This window comes from Lactuca serriola, chromosome 8 (assembly GCF_051521515.1).
Source record: "Lactuca serriola cultivar US96UC23 chromosome 8, Lser_US96UC23_V15, whole genome shotgun sequence".
NCBI classification, from domain to species: Eukaryota; Viridiplantae; Streptophyta; class Magnoliopsida; order Asterales; family Asteraceae; genus Lactuca; species Lactuca serriola.
In genome coordinates this window covers 110600205-110617104 of record NC_136415.1, presented here as the reverse complement: position 1 = coordinate 110617104, position 16900 = coordinate 110600205, and positions in this window count along the sequence as shown.

Genomic DNA, 16900 nt, shown 5'->3' with positions numbered 1-16900 from the left:
CTTGCTGAAGTGATCCAGAAAAATCGGTCTCTCTATTATTATCTCTAAAGTTTTTCAAAGCTGAAAGTGTTGATTTTCAAGAATCTTTACAAGAAGCCTCTACACCCAATGTGCGTTCAAAGTCAAATTCTTAGAAAGAAGTCCAACTACTCAACATGAATTCATTCATGCAGAAGTTTATATGTTCATCTTGAAGTTGTGAAGAAATCAAAGATTAGAGTTGAAAGCCAAGGATCAAGGAAGACTAAAATGAAAAGAAAGCAATAAACCAAGGGGGAGATTGTTATGACTAAATTATGGTTTATTCTAAGTGAAAAGAAAGCTATAAGCCAAGGGGAGATTGTTAGGTCATAAATTGTGGTTTATACTATGCTTTTCATAAGATATTAGAGTTCTCGGTCTAGGACCGAAAACACCATATTTTGGTGTTGTTTGGACCCGAAATCACATGTGATTTCGGTCAGGATTAATGTTGCTTTGTTTCAGTTTTGGTCTTGGGCTTTGTTATTAGGTCTAGGTATATATAGTGTTATTTTAGCCTAGATAGGAGTGTGGGACGTTTTGGGGGCTGCCATATGCCAAGAATGAGATCTAGAGAGAAACAGAGAGAAAACAGTGTGTAATCAGAATCTTGTGTACCAGACGATTAATCAATAAATCGTGTGCATTGAAGATGAATTATCTTGTTCTTATTCATCTTATATCTTGCATTATACACTTTGATTGTGATTCTGCACCTTCAAAGTGATTCCGATTGATACGTAGGAGAATTCGAGACTTACATCGACATCCCCTGGAACTGCAAGATTCTTACTACTTTATGCGCAAGTTCCCAATATTTTTTGGGGAGAATCTGTTCATATCATCACTAACGTTATTAATCGTAGTCCTACTACGTACACTTCGGCGAAGTCTCCTTATGAAATGTTGTTTGGACAACTTCCAAATTATTCTTCATTACGAGTGTTTGGGTGTACATGGTTTTTCTTGAAGCCTCATGTAGAGAGAGATAGGTTTTCTTTAAAATCATCTCTTTGTGTTTTTCTGGAATATGGTATTGGTCAGATCGGTGCTATGATCCATCAAATCAGAAACTATATGTCTCTCACAATGTCGCTTTTTTGGAGCATATTCCATTCTATAGCATTCATGTTCAGTCACATGATGCAACCCGAGAGGAGCTTCGTACTATTGATCCGTTTAGCATTAACATTGATGATCCACCATCTGTTACTGATCCACCACCTGTTGCTGATCCAATACTTACTTCTGATCCATCACTTGTCGCTAATCCTCTGTCTGTAGATCATCAAGATCCCCATACATCGAGGCCTTATCGTAATAAGAAGTCCACAAAGCTTCATGACTTTATCTATTCCTCTTACTCACCAGTGTTTGCCTCTTTTATTGCTAATGTACATTGTCTCTCTGAGCCAACATCCTACAAAGAGGTAGTTGTTGATCCCCTTTGGCAGATCGCTATGGTTGAGGAACTTGCAATTCTTTATCAGACTCATATATTTGATCTAGTTCCGCTTCCGCTCGGAAAGCGCATGATTGGTTTTCGTTGGGTATATAAAATCAAAACACTATATGGCCTTAAACAAGCCCATCGTGCTTGGTTTGAGAAATTTTCTACGATGATTACATCACTTGGTTTTCAACCAAGTAACCATGACTCGACTCTATTTTTTCGATGTACCAATGTAGATCGGATTATTCTTTCCTTATATGTCGATAACATGATTATTATTGGTGATGATCATGATGGTATAAAGTCTTTAGAGCGTGATTTGGCTCACCGTTTTGCTATGAAAGACTTGGGTTTGCTACGTTATTTCTTGGGGATTGAAGCTGCTCAGTCTCCAATGGGTTATCTTTGATCTCAAACGAAGTATATTTCAGATTTGTTTGAACGCGCACGACTCACGGATAATCGGACCGTTGATATGCCTATAGAGAGTAATGCAAAGTACTCTACAACTGATGGCGTCTCATTATCATATCCAAGCCTTTCTCATACCATTGTAGGGAGTTTGGTTTACCTGACCGTCATTAGACCGGATATTGCTCATGTAGTTCATGTGGTTAGCCAGTCTTTCATTGCTCCTACTACTATTTATTGGGGAGTTGTTCTTCGTATTTTGAGATATCTACGTGGTACTCAGTTCCGCACTCTTGTGTTTCCATCTACATCCTCTCTTGAGCCGCATGCCTATAATGGTGCAAATTAGGATAGTAATATTTATAATCATAAGTCCACTACCGGATATTGTGTTTTTTCTGGAGATTCATTGATATCATGGAAAAGTAAGAAACAAGATATTGTCTCTCGATCTTCTACAGAATCTGAGTATCGAGCCATGGCTATCGCCGCTTGTGAGATTGTTTGGTTGAGATGACTTCTTGCAGATATGGGCATTCACATCTCTCAGCCTACCCCTTTGTATTGTGACAACGAGAGTGCGATAATGATTGCCAAGAATTCATTGCTTCATGAGCGCACAAAGCACATTAAGATTGATTGTCATTTCACACGATATCATCTCTAGATGGGCATTATCTCCCTTCCTTATGTTCCTTCCTCTTTGCAGATTGATATTCTTATGAAGCCGTTGACTGCTTCTCGATTTCATTTTCTGTCTGACAAACTCTCAATGCTTATTGTTGTTGTGTTATGAGTTTGAGGGGATGTTAGCCTAGTCTAATAAGATTTTGGGCTTTATCTTGTATTGAGTTTTATGATTGAGCATTTTAGTTAGGAAACTCTAATTAATTAATCTATATATTATGTTTTTCTCTTTCATTGTATTTATACTTTTTTTATAATAATACGAAACTCTAGCCGTTATATATCTTTCACTTGTTAGGTTTCACTTAGGAACGTTTGAACGCTGTATATATTTTCATTGTCTCGTGATGGGTGGTTTAGCTAGATCTATCTTAGAAAATAAGATATACTTCATGGTTATACTTGTGCATCACACTTCTATGTAGCAAGATAAATATCTATAATATTAGAACCACCTACTGTTCTATTCAATAATATAATAATTGTCGTATTCAATAGTTTAGTAAAGATAAAGAAAGATACATTTGATAATCAGGATGAGTATGATCTAATTTAATTGAAGGTGAAAGAGACACCATTTGTTTTAATTTTTTAGTGCATCTAATACCTAGGTGTATAACTTTATAATTATTTATAATGATTCCGGTGTTAGCCAATTAAATAAGAATATTTAATGATCAGATAAGTCATCGAGGTTTGGTTGCCTAGGGCCTCACACACTTGTATTAGAAGACTTAATGTTCAAGTATCATCAAGAGTATTCTATTAATTAATTACGCTTATCATTGAAAAGAAGACGATTTTATATACTACTAATTTATAACCCGTGGAAACCATGGTTAGAAAATTAATTAAATTTTCTAAGTAAAAACTCAAAACTATTAATTAATAATAACTTATTAATTAAAAGATATTTTTTTAGTTATGTATAAAATTATAATCGTTGAGTCAAATAAATACGTAAAATATATCATCTTATAATTTGTATAAATTTTATTTTATTATAATTTGTATAAATTTTATTTTATTTTTATTCTAATATTATTAATTTAATGTAGTTAAAAGGTGATTTAAATTTTGAAATTTGAAATTTGAAATGAAGAATTAATAGATTGATAAGTGTCATGATATTAATTACAAGTGCCAATAAATTGACAAGTGTCATGATATTTATTACAATGCCTAACATGATGACACATGGCAAAACAACTATTCTTTTTATTAGTATAGGAAGATTCAGAATGAGAATTTTCTATTAAACATGAACACTCAAAATATTGATATTAGTCTGTATAAAAAACATCATATGTTAAAAGATATTTTTGCAACAAAATACAACAAAACAGATGACATCAACAATCCTTTGTTTTTGTTTTTTTTGCAAATAAATAAATAAACAATAATCCAAAAATAGATATTCAGTGGGGTACAGGGGTAACAAGTGGAGGGTGCCTCCTTCCCTACATCTAAATTATATTAATTAGTAAGTACATAATTAAAGAATTTATGGGCTATCACTACGCTCGAGTGCCACAAATCAAGAACAAAAAGAATCTTTAATATTGTAAGAATATATGAATTATATGTAGGGTAAATGTTATGTTCCATTTTTGTATGAATTTTGGTTTTTATGTTTGATTTTTCTAGTTTTCATGTTGGATTTTTTTTCCTTTCAAATTTATGCTGCTAGTTATACATTTTTTGGTTCTTATATTCAATTTTTTTTTTTTCCAGATGAGTAAGATTTCTTATTCGATCGACCAAACAATTTTTTTTTTTGATGAAGTGTAGAAAAGAATGGAAAAATAAGAAAGTTAATAGAATAAAATTAAGGAGATTTAAATATGGTGAAGAGTGAATAAGAATAAAAATATTTATAGTTAAAGATTGAGGGTTTAAAATTTGAAATTAAAAAAAAAACAATTATATTTTTGAAATTAGGTATTTTTTGGAAATAGGATAATTTTTGAAAAAGAGGTTTAAGTAATAAATAGGTTAAAAAAAAAAGCTCTGTCATCGATTCATCTTTGCCGAGTTGCCGAGGCCTCGGCCCGGTATTCACCGAGTTCATCGAACGGAAACCGAATGTCACACCTACCAGCCAATGTTCCATTCCAGTTGTTTGTGGTATCGATTTTGCCACATGCTATATCGCTAGTGCCTAGTAGCATCGATGTATTGTAAAATCATAGAATTGGAACTATAAATGATTTCAGATGTTTTTTTTTCTTTTTTATTTAATGAATTTAATATGAGAAAAACTTAAGTGGTTAAGATATCTACCATAATAAATCAAGATTTCTTTTTTCAAATGTCAAACTTTTTTTTTTCATGTCAACTTCTTATTAATTTGACATATGTTATTTTCTTAGAATTTTAGAATAATTAATATTCCGCATCATTTTCTTGTTTATTTCATTTTCATTAAAATGACACCTAATGATAATTATATTTAAGCATGTATCCCTTCCAATTATGACATCTTATATTTAAGCATTCAACATTGCCGCTAGACAAAATTTTTACAGGACTTGAATTCAATCTCTTTAAATAAACATTTCTTATTAAGATATTCTTTCACTTCGATATACATCCATTTCATTAAAATCAACTTGCTTACTCAAATTAATTTCAAGTTTATCGCCTGTAGCATTCACATCTACGTAATTATAATTTATGTAGTAATAATAGTAATATATTAAATGTTGATATAATATAAATTGATACGTAAATTATCAATATTATCTTAAACATAAATGATGACAAAATACAATTATTTTTAAAATGACAATATTACTTCATTAAATGGTAACCAAATCTATTTGTATAAATATTATTGATATTTTTTATCGAAGTTTTTAGATTCCGATATTTTAAACAATTGTTACAAGGGAGTTTATATATAAATTTTTAACCACCACAAAATATTTTTAGAATTTTAATTTTAACTTAAAAACATATTTACATGAGTTTTTCCGAGTACAATTATTATTTTAGAGTTATGTCCCAAAATATGAAATTTTAATGAGTTTGTCAAACTTTAAAATAAATAAATAAATAAGACAAAACTGAAAAATGGTCCTGTGATATGCATTTTTTCCGAAGGTTTAGTCTAAACCTCGAATTTTTTGGATTGGTGGTTTTTTTTATGCTAGTTTGTACGTGGAAAATGTCCTTATCCAAATCAAAAAGACTAAAATACCCTTAATATATTTATTTTTCATTTTTTCTTTCTTTTTTAACTATTTAATAATTAATAAACAAATACATTCTCTCTCTCTCTCTCTCTCTCTCTCTCTATATATATATATATATATATATATATATATATATATATATATATATACACACACACACACTAGCAGTGTACCCACGCAAAGCGGCGGGGCACGTAAGTTATTTCAGTGATATGTTTCCTTTACAAAAATGTTATATTTTAAAAGAAAGTATATGTCGAAGACAAATAATCAAACTATGATTTTATTTGTTATATACCACATCGAATAATCGATAAAAAGAAACCGGTCAAGACGATATAAAATATGAAATGTTTAAGTTGCTCAAACAAAAATAATAGAATTATATAAGAATACACAAAATATGAAAATGTCTAATAACACATGACTGATTATACATTAATAATCATGCAACACTTCTTTATACACCATATTTGTTGTATAAACTCCATCATCTTTTAAATTTCCGTTAGGCTTCGCTAATAGTTTTGTATTGCAACGTGAAACCCTTCTGGACAATGCAACATAAATTTGTCCATACGAGAATACTGGGTCTGGAAGATAGATAACTACATTTGGAATTATTTGTTCTTGAGCTTTATTGTTTGTTATTGCAAAGCACAATCAAATAGGAATTTGTTTCCTCTTCAGCATGAATGGGAACATGTCATCATCATAAATATTCTTTTTCCAGTATATTGACCAACAACTATTTCTGCATCAATGATATTTTGCTGAAAGCTTTTACACAATCGATAAATCAATCTGATTTTAAGGTCAACCTAACTGAAAATGTAAAATCATATGCTTTTAGTTCGGCTACACTTCAAGTTTTTCTGACTACTCATTAACGGTTAAAAGTTTCGTTTTTATTTTTTAAAAATTTTTAAAATGATATTTACGTTTCAGACTTTACAGTTTATTTTAGATTATTATTAAATATTTCAAACTTTACAAAATAATTGTCATATTTAATATTTATTTATGGTTCCGGCCATAAATTCATAAATGTCATTATTATCATTTTTCTGTAAATATGTAAACGCTAATTTCCGATTATCATTCGTCATTATTATATCATCTAAATGCTACGTTATCTTTATTTGTTTATCTAAAATAATGAATTTTGTTATTTAATATTATTGTTTAAGTCATATGGTTAATCGAATAGCTTTTTTACTTTAGAGTAGCCTTAGAAACAACACTTCATATCGCCACCTGAAGATTTTCCAAACCCTATGGTAACTATCTTGAATTGTGTTTTAATTTCTACACATTTGACCTTCATGTTATTAGCGGTGAGTTGACATGTCAAACTAGCAAAATAGATAACACGTGCAATTTGTTTGATTTATTCTTTCATGAAACTTCAAAGTTTCGCTACTAACTTTTCAACTTACAAATTATATGAATAACTAACCATCATTTTAGAGGGACTATAAAAAGAATTTTGAGATTCACTACAAAATTAATTTCAAATTTACATTCAAAAGAATAATAACTCTGAAAGAGGTTGTCAAGGTAATGTTCTTTTCAGATATATGAAGTAAAGTATTTGGTAGGTTTTCAATATACAAAAAAAATGTATTTCAAATTAAAAGTATGGCCCAATTCTGGAGCTTATTATATTTTGACCTTTATACCAAACATTTCTTTATGATAAGCGATTACTATTACCAACAACCAACCCAAATCACATTTAAAAAGCCCATTAGAGATACTCATCCAACACTCAGTCAAGTTATGTAGCTTCTTAAGAAACCAAACAACTCAAATATTTCTCAACTTCATCATTTCATTCACTATGAAACAGATGGTTTATACATCAACAGATTACAACAGAAACCTCACTACACATTCACTCACTCTAATATGAGACTATGAACTATATAGAAAACTGTAAGACATATGAAGAAACTTTACAATATGAATAAACCCTAAATTGTGTGTATGAGTACAAAAGAGAAGGTAAAGAGTTCTCTGAAAATATCTTGATCAGAATGAAGCATTAAGTCATCATCTGTTAGCTATATCGCCAGGTCATATACCTTATGGATACATCCAAACCTGAATTACAACTCGCGTACAAACCCGACAATACCTGCATAATTTACACAATACACCCCTACACAAGTACAGAAAATACATCCCTTACCTTGAACATGTTATAAATTAATGTTTAAGTTTGACACTAAAAGTTTTACTTTTCTCAACATAGCTCTAAGCCTCTATTTTAACCAATGCCTTCTTCTCTCGGATCATTGCCAAATTAGGACATTAAAATTTTTAATAAATCTACCTTCTACATCACAGTTACAATTGTTTTGTATTCGGATGATCTTTCTATAAACGGTTAGATTTTCAAATTACTATGGTGTAGAAGAAACGAAAGTAGGATGCAATAATATACATTGCTATTTGTTGCATTCAACCATTTTTGAAAAATGATTGAAAAGAATGGACTTTAAATTTACCATTATAACCTTTTCACCCAATATACATAGGAATCCACCCAAAATGATAAAAAATTAATATATTTTGATGTTCATAGATGAACAACTTAAGGTTAAAAAACTGAGTGTTTAATTTTGTTGAATAAAAAATATTAAAAAATTCAGCAATAAATACACTATATATGCATAAAATAACATATAATATAGATAATATGATTGAAAAATCAATCGAAATAGGTTTTAAACTAAGTACGAAATCTATTTTCTAACCAAAACAGGAGCAAACAATAGTTTCACAACTGTTTCTTTTTTGTGAGAAATTCAAGCAGACAATATAAAAAATAAATACACTTTACAGCCTTACCTTCTTGATGGCTAGCAAGAACGCAAACTATAATCAAAGTATCATTCATTTCCATCATCACCTGTCCAATAAAGCATTTGATCACTAAAATAAGAATAAAAAAATCATACTGAAAAGATAAAATAAAATATTATATACTTACATTGATGGGTTTTAGCCATAAGAACTTTCCTATGTGCGCATGCAAAACCCTAATGCTTGGATCTAGGCTTTCTAATTAAACATGCTTTGAATCCAAGACTTCTAACAACTAATTAGGTATAAAACAATACAAAATCAAATCTAGAAGTATACCTTTGAAACTCTTGTTTGATCTTGTTGTCTTGGAGCTCTTGTTCGGCCAGGGTTTCTTTTTTCTTAAGAGGTACCGATTTCCCTATGCCATGGGGTCTATTTATACTTGTAGACTCCTTAAGGGTTTCACCTTAAACCCTAATTGGATAATCCTTTCCTTAAAGCAATCCAAATCCTTACCATAGATAAGCCTTATACGATTTTGAGCTATCCAAAGCTCTAGAATCCGTCCAATCCCTATCTCTTAAGGATTTACAGTCTAAAGTATAACTATCAAACAATTGACAGTTTATACCCTCTTATTTAATTAATCTCTTTAAGTCACCAAATTAATACTAATTAATTTATGACTTATATTAATCAAATACCAATATTATTATTCCTTATATTATTCTCATAATATATTAATAATATTTATTCTCTCATAATAAATCATCATACCAAGTTGCTATGGTGAAGGCAACCCAAAAGGAGCATGCACAATCGGGTCAAATACTTGCCTAATATAGTTGCAGCCTTAGACACTATTCCAATAGTCTCCTACTTGGATAAGTCTAGTAACTATATGCACAAGTACAATTCGATTTGCAATCATAGCTCTCAAAGACGCTGTCAAACTCTGATCTAATCAATCTTGTCCTTTAGATAAGGGATCGTACAGTCCTCTGTTAGATATTATGCTGACAATTCTATGGAATGATTGGCCTAGCATTTAGGTTTCTCGATCTCTGATTTATTTGACATAGAACTTAATCGAACACATCAATTCAGTTCTGACCGGGCCCGGCACATAAGTCAAATCAAATCATCGAGCGGCCGAGATATCGCTTTTACCTTCTTAGGATAAAAGTTACAGATAAACTTCAACTTATATGCATTTACTTATTCATTAATCAACTATACACAACAATGCGTTTTATAACACCGAGTTACTGATGCGTTTTCGCATTATCAATGTACAACCAATTAACAAATAACAAACCATATATCTAGGTTTTAAGACTATATGATATTATCATCTTGCGATCACCCTTTTATATCATATTCCATAAGGTGATTCCAGCAAGCACGGGTTTGTTCCAATGCTCAAAACCAGTTCATAAGCACTCATGAACGTCGCAGCAATCTTTTGCCATGTCTAATACCATTTAGACAATCTACACACCAATTCATGACAATCTTCATTCATATCTACTTCCAACATATGAACGATCGTGGACAATTTGAATAATTCGATTATTCTTAACAAATTCAATTATTCTGGAAGTCAAAACATGCAAAATGAAACAATAGTTAAACAATTAACATAAGATAGTAACATTACTCATAAATAAAACTCCTTTATTTAATCATCAAATGTTAATTACATTTATCTATTACACGTTTCTACTACTATCTAATCTATGCTAATATCATCCTTCAGCCAAATACTCCTAGCATGCTGCAAGTGCTTAACCCTACTCAGTCCCTTCGTAAGCGGATCTGCTGGGTTATCTTCTGATGATATCCTCTTCACTACGAGTTGTCCTTCTTCTACACGATGTCTAATAAAGTGATATTTTCTGTCGATATGTCTAGATCTACCATGATCCCTTGGTTCCTTGGTCAAGGCAACCGCTCCTTCATTATCACAGAAAATCTCCATGGGCTCCTTTATGGCGGGTACGACTCCAAGATCACCGATGAAGTTCTTCAGCCATATTGCCTCCTTCGACGCTTCGCTCGCTGCAATGTACTCTGATTCGCACGTTGAATCAGCTACGGTTTCCTGGTTGGAACTCTTCCATGTCACTGCTCCTCCATTCAGGGTAAAGACCCAGCCCGACTGCGAACGGTAGTTGTCCCTGTCGGTCTGAAAACTGGCGTCACTATACCCTCGTACCTTCAAGTCATCACTCCCTTCGAGGACTAAGAACCATTCCTTTGTCCCCCGAAGGTACTTAAGGATATTCTTCACCGCAATCCAATGGGCTCTGCCAGGGTTTCCTTGATATCTACTAACCATGCTCAAAGCAAAGGCTACATCAGGGTGAGTACAAGTCATAGCGTACATGATTGAGCCAACTGCGGAAGCGTATGGTACTCGGCTCATTTATGCTATTTCAGCTTCGGTACTCGGACTTTGAGTCTTACTCAACTTGGCATTACTTTGTATCGGTAATTCTCCTTTCTTCGAGTTTTCCATACTAAAACGTTTTAGTACCTTCTCTAAGTAAGTGTTCTGACTAAGTCCTATTAGTCTCTTACTTCTTTCTCTTACTATCCTTATTCCCAAAATGTAAGAAGCCTCTCCGAGGTCCTTCATAGCGAAGCACTTCCCGAGCCAGGACTTAACCTCCTGCAGAGTCGGGATGTCGTTTCCTATGAGCAGTATGTCATCGACATATAGAACGAGGAAGCTTACTATACTCCCACTGGCTTTGACATATACACACGATTCATCTTCGCTTCGTACAAATCCAAACTCTTTGACTTTCTCATAGAAGCAAAGATTCCATCTGCGGGACGCTTTCTTAAGTCCATAAATGGACTTCTCAAGCTTACACACTCTATTTGGATGCTTTGGATCCACAAACCCCTCTGGCTGAGCCATGTAAACATCCTCAGCCAACTTTCCGTTAAGGAAAGCGGTCTTGACATCCATTTGCCAAATCTCATAATCATGAAATGCAGCAATTGCTAGCATCACTCTAATAGATTTTATCTTCGCAACTGGTGAGAAGGTCTCATCATAATCAACTCCGGGAGTTTGAGTAAAGCCCTTCGCGACCAATCGCGCTTTATATGTGTGAACGTTTCCATCCACGTCGGTCTTCTTCTTGAAGATCCATTTGCACCCAACGGTCTTGCGTCCGGGCACATTATCAACCAAATTCCAAACTTGGTTATCATACATGGATTGGATCTCGCTATCCATTGCCTCTTTCCATTTCGCAGACTCCGGGCCTGCCATGGCTTCCTTATAGCTATTAGGTTCATCAAGATTTATTAGTGTACCATCACTAATATACGTATCCCCTTCGGTAGTAATATGAAAACCATAAAACTGGGGTTGAACTCTAACTCTATCGGAACGTCTAAGAGGTAAGGAATCGTCAATCGGTTCAACCTGAGTTTCCTCCTCGGGTTGAATGCCAGCGGTAGAGGTTCCTTCATCTATCGACTCTTGAATCTCTTCAAGTTCGATTTGCCTCCCACTATCTCCTTGGCTTATGAGTTCTCGCTCTCAGAAAACCCCTCTCCTCGCAACAAAGACAACATTTTCCTTCGGTCTATAGAAGAGATATCCAAAGGATTTCTGCGGGTAGCCGATGAAAATACATCGCTCACTACGAGGTTCGAGCTTGTCGTGAGTATCTCGTCTTACGAAAGCCTCGCAACCCCAAACCTTGATATGTGCCAACGAGGGAGCTTTCCCTGTCCACATCTCGTGAGGTGTTTTGGTAACCTTCTTAGTAGGGACTTGGTTAAGGATATGGGCGGTAGTCTCTAAGGCATACCCCCAAAAAGAGATTGATAGTGAAGCACGACTCATCATAGAGCGAACCATGTTCATCAAGGTTCGATTACGCCTTTCTGCCACACCATTCAATTATGGTGTCCTAGGCGGCGTCAATTGTGAAACCATTCCACACTCCTTGAGATAATCGTGGAATTCAAGACTTAGGTACTCTCCTCCTCGATCGGATCGAAGCATCTTGATTTTCCTGCCCAATTGATTCTCCACTTCATTCTTGAACTCTTTGAACTTTTCAAAAGTTTCTGACTTTTGCTTGATTAAATTGATATACCCATATATACTATAGTCATCGGTAAAAGTCACGTAGAAGCGGTTCCCATCCTTCGTGGTTGATCTAAATGGTCCACATACATCGGTATGTATTAGGTCCAATAGACCCTCAGCCCTTTCACACGTACTTGTGAAGGGTGATTTAGTTATCTTTCCAAGTAAACAAGACTCGCACGTGTCATCTTCCCTAAGGTCGAATGACTCCAACACTCCATCCTTTTGGAGTTGGGCTATGCGTTTCTTGTTGACATGTCCAAGACGACAATGCCACAAGGATGCTCTATCCACACTATTGGAAGAATCTATGTTTAAAACATCATTTCCTAAGTTATCAACAATCATAACAGTTTCATATATTCCATTACATGGTATAGCTTCAAAATAAAAGACACCATTTAGATAAGCTAAAATAGAACCATTCTCATTATTAAAAGAAAATCTAAAACCTTGTCTAAACAAACCATGAAATGAAATGATATTTCTAGCCATTTCTGGCGATTAGAAACAATTGTTCAAATCTAAACATAAACTATTCCTAAGCACTAAAGAACACACTCCAATCTTGGTCACAGGTGACGATCTTCTGTTCCCCATGATTAGATTGATCCTTCCTTGCTCCACATCCCTACTTCTTCTTAGTCCCTGCACATTAGAGCAAATGTGGTAACCACAACCGGTATTAAGAACCCAAGAAATAACATGATTAGAATCGTTAGATTTAATTGTGTATATACCTGCGAAAGACGGCTTGATCTTTCCTTCCTTGATGGCTTGCAGGTACTCTGGGCAGCTTCTCTTCCAATGTCCTATCTTGTGGCAGTGATGGCACTCTGCCTTCTTCGGGTTAGGGCAGGGCTTAGCAGGATCAACTTTGGTCCCATTAGAAGAGGCACCATCTCAGGCTTTAACCTTACGATAGTTCTTAGACGAAGCCTTCCTCTTCTTTCCCTTTCCTTGTCCAATAGCCAAGACAGGAGCAGCGGGCGGATTTGGAGTTTGTGCAACAGACTTGTCCTTGAAGTTGCTCTCAGCGACCCTCAAGAGAACTTGGAGTTTGCTTAGGGTGACCTCCTCCTTGTTCATGTGGTAGGTCATCCTAAATTGATTGTAGCTCGGAGGCAAAGAGTGAAGCACCATGTCGATCGCCAAGTCTTCCCCAAAGTCAACATTTAACTTGCGAAGGCGGTCGACATACCTTTGCATCTTTTGCAGGTGCACGGTAAGAGACTCTCCATGACCCATCTTAGCGGAAATCATGTTAGTGAAAATCTCATAACGCTCTTGTCTCGCGTTTTGGTGGTATCTCTCCAATAAGTCTTCATGCATCTCGTACGGGTACATGTCCTCATAGGACTTTTGGAATTCGGAGTTCATGGTGGCTATCATGATGCAATGTACCTTCGTTGCATCTCGCTCGTGAGTTTCAAAAGCGGTCATTTCAGCCGGAGTAGCGATTTCAGGGTTGATTTTCTCGAGCTTCTCATTGAGGACATACTCCTTATCCTCATAGCGAGCAATGGTGCGAATGTATCTTATCCATTCACTAAAGTTCGTCCCATCGAAAATGACCTTTTGACAAAGGCTCATCAATGTGAAAGAACTAGCAGCAGCGTTGTTTGCGTTTGACATCTACAAATAGAAAGGACAAAGATAGATTAGAATATGAATCCCTAATTATCACCCAATAAGAAAAATTAGGGGTAGGATCCAACAACAATATTTACATATTAGAAAAGGGATACCGTAATCTTAACATGCAAATAATATGAAGGTAAGTGAATGACGATGCACTAATTCTCCACCAACATAACATTAAGTCCTAAATGTATTGAGAATTCCTAGGTTCGGATGAGATTCATTGAAACTATTCAATGGCATGTTTAAATCTCGATATGCCCCTCTTGTTTGTGACTGGGATACCGAGGATCACAAAGCGGGTGTGAATTACCATGCAAATTCACATGGTGCCTTCATTGTAACGATCACCTATTCGATGTGCCGGTAAACCACACACGCTCCATCGAACTATGATAAACAATGAATCACCCTTTGCCACCTTTGCTTAGAACCAATTAGTGTGCCGGTAAACCACACATGCTCCACTAACTTCTTAGCAAGGGTGCAAAGTGTAATTTCATGGGATTGCATCAATTCACTTTTCCTAAAGTAACTAAGATTGGTAAATTTTAAAAAAAATGTATAGTTACTTTGTATTTCATATTATACTTTTAATGAGAGGATGAGGTTGCCCTATCCTACCCGTTCGGCTAACGACCCTCCACCGATCAAGCAAGCGGTGGGTGTGAGTGTACACCCATTAAGCGCCATTTTATAGGCCGCAACCTTATACCCACCTTATAGATCGGCTTCGTGAATGAGGCCTACTAACGGTAAGACTAGCATTTTAGTTATACATATACATATATATATATATATATATATATATATATATATATATATATATATATATTAATCTTGTAATATTATATTAGTATAGGGTTGTACTTTAAACTTTTAAAAATCTAAGGTTTGAAATTTAAATTGTCTAAATTAAAACTTTTAATCACAAAACATAAATTTCAAAACTTGAGGACAAGTTTTAAACATTTAAAACATGGAGGATCAAATAACAAATAATTTTAATTAACAATTAATTTCCTAATTATCAATATTTGATTTATTCAAGATTTCTTGCAAGATAATTACCAATTTAATCAAAATAATTAATTAATTATCATATATGGAAATTAAATATTTTATTAGTTGATAAATATCTTTAATTAGATCAAGATTATAGTCATATATATCAAAAAATCGGATTAGGGTTGATCTAATATGATTAAGGTAAGTTTCCATAAGATAATCATGAAAAAAATCCCGAATCTAGCCTTTCCTGACGCTTGGACTCGCCGAGTGCACCAAGGGACTCGCCGAGTCAGGCCAACTCGCCGAGTCCACTATGGAACTCGTCGAGTCCATGACTCAGAAACACAAAAATCGAATTTTGCACACAAGTTTCAAACAAACAAGCAACAATTTAATAGAAACCAATCTAGGCTCTAATACCACTGATGGGTTTTAGCCATAAGAACTTTCCTATATGCGCATGCAAAACCCTAATGCTTGGATCTAGAATTTCTAATTAAACATGTTTTGAATCCAAGACTTCTAACAACTAATTAGGTATAAAACAATACAAAATCAGATCTAGAAGTATACCTTTGAAACTCTTGTTTGATCTTGTTGTCTTGGAGCTCTAGAGTCACAATTGTCACTCCTCTAATGGCTTACAAACACCAATAAGCAAAGAAGATGATTTGAGAGAGAGAGGAGAGGGAAGATTCGGCCAGGGTTTCTTTTTTCTTAAGAGGTACCGATTTCCCTATGTCATGGGGTCTATTTATACTTGTAGACTCCTTAAGGGTTTCACCTTAAACCCTAATTGGATAATCCTTTCCTCAAAGCAATCCAAATCCTTACCATAGATAAGCCTTGGACGATTGTGAGCTATCCAAAGCTCTAGAATCCGTCCAATCCCTATCTCTTAAGGATTTACAGTCTAAAGTGTAACTATCAAACAATTGACAGTTTATACCCTCTTATTTAATTAATCTCTTTAAGTCACCAAATTAATACTAATTAATTTATGACTTATATTAATCAAATACCAATATTATTATTCCTTATATTATTCTCATAATATATTAATAATATTTATTCTCTCATAATAAATCATCCTACCAAGTTGCTATGGTGAAGGCAACCCAAAAGGAGCATGCACAATCGGGTCAAATACTTGCCTAATATAGTTGCAGCCTTAGATTGAAAAGAATGGACTTTATTGCATTCAACCATTTTTGAAAAATGATTGAAAAGAATGGACTTTAAATTTACCATTATAACCTTTTCACCCAATATACATAGGAATCCACCCAAAATGATAAAAATGTAATATCTTTTGATGTTCATAGATGAACAACTTAAGGTTAAAAAACTGAGTGTTTAATTTTGTTGAATAAAAAATATTAAAAAATTCAGCAATAAATACACTATATATGCATAAAATAACATATAATATAGATAATATGATTGAAAAATCAATCGAAATAGGTTTTAAACTAAGTACAAAATCTATTTTCTAACCAAAACAGGAGCAAACAATAGTTTCACAACTGTTTCTTTTTTGTGAGA